Here is a 348-nt window from a genome sequence, read left to right as displayed (position 1 = left end):
TATATGTTTTTTTGGTATTATAGTGTTTATGGGTTTACAGTGTGCTTATGTTGCCATGCTATCTTTATGTTGTTATACCGTGTTTATGTTCTTATAATGTCTTTAAGTCGCTATACTGTGTTTACGATGTTATATTGTACTTATAGTGTCTATGGTGTTATATGGTGTAATATTGCGTTAATGTTTTTGTGTAGTGTTTGTACAGATTTTATGATTATTTTTACCTACAACGATTACAGTGAAAATTGTATATTCGTATTTTCCTAGTTAATTAAAATAGGTCTGTTTCCTTTGTTCCGCTTGCGATCATCAGCGCACATAGATTGTTCAAATTAATTAAGGATCTGA

This window comes from Penaeus monodon, chromosome 28, assembly GCF_015228065.2.
Source record: "Penaeus monodon isolate SGIC_2016 chromosome 28, NSTDA_Pmon_1, whole genome shotgun sequence".
Taxonomy (NCBI): domain Eukaryota; kingdom Metazoa; phylum Arthropoda; class Malacostraca; order Decapoda; family Penaeidae; genus Penaeus; species Penaeus monodon.
This window is presented reverse-complemented; position numbering follows the sequence as displayed.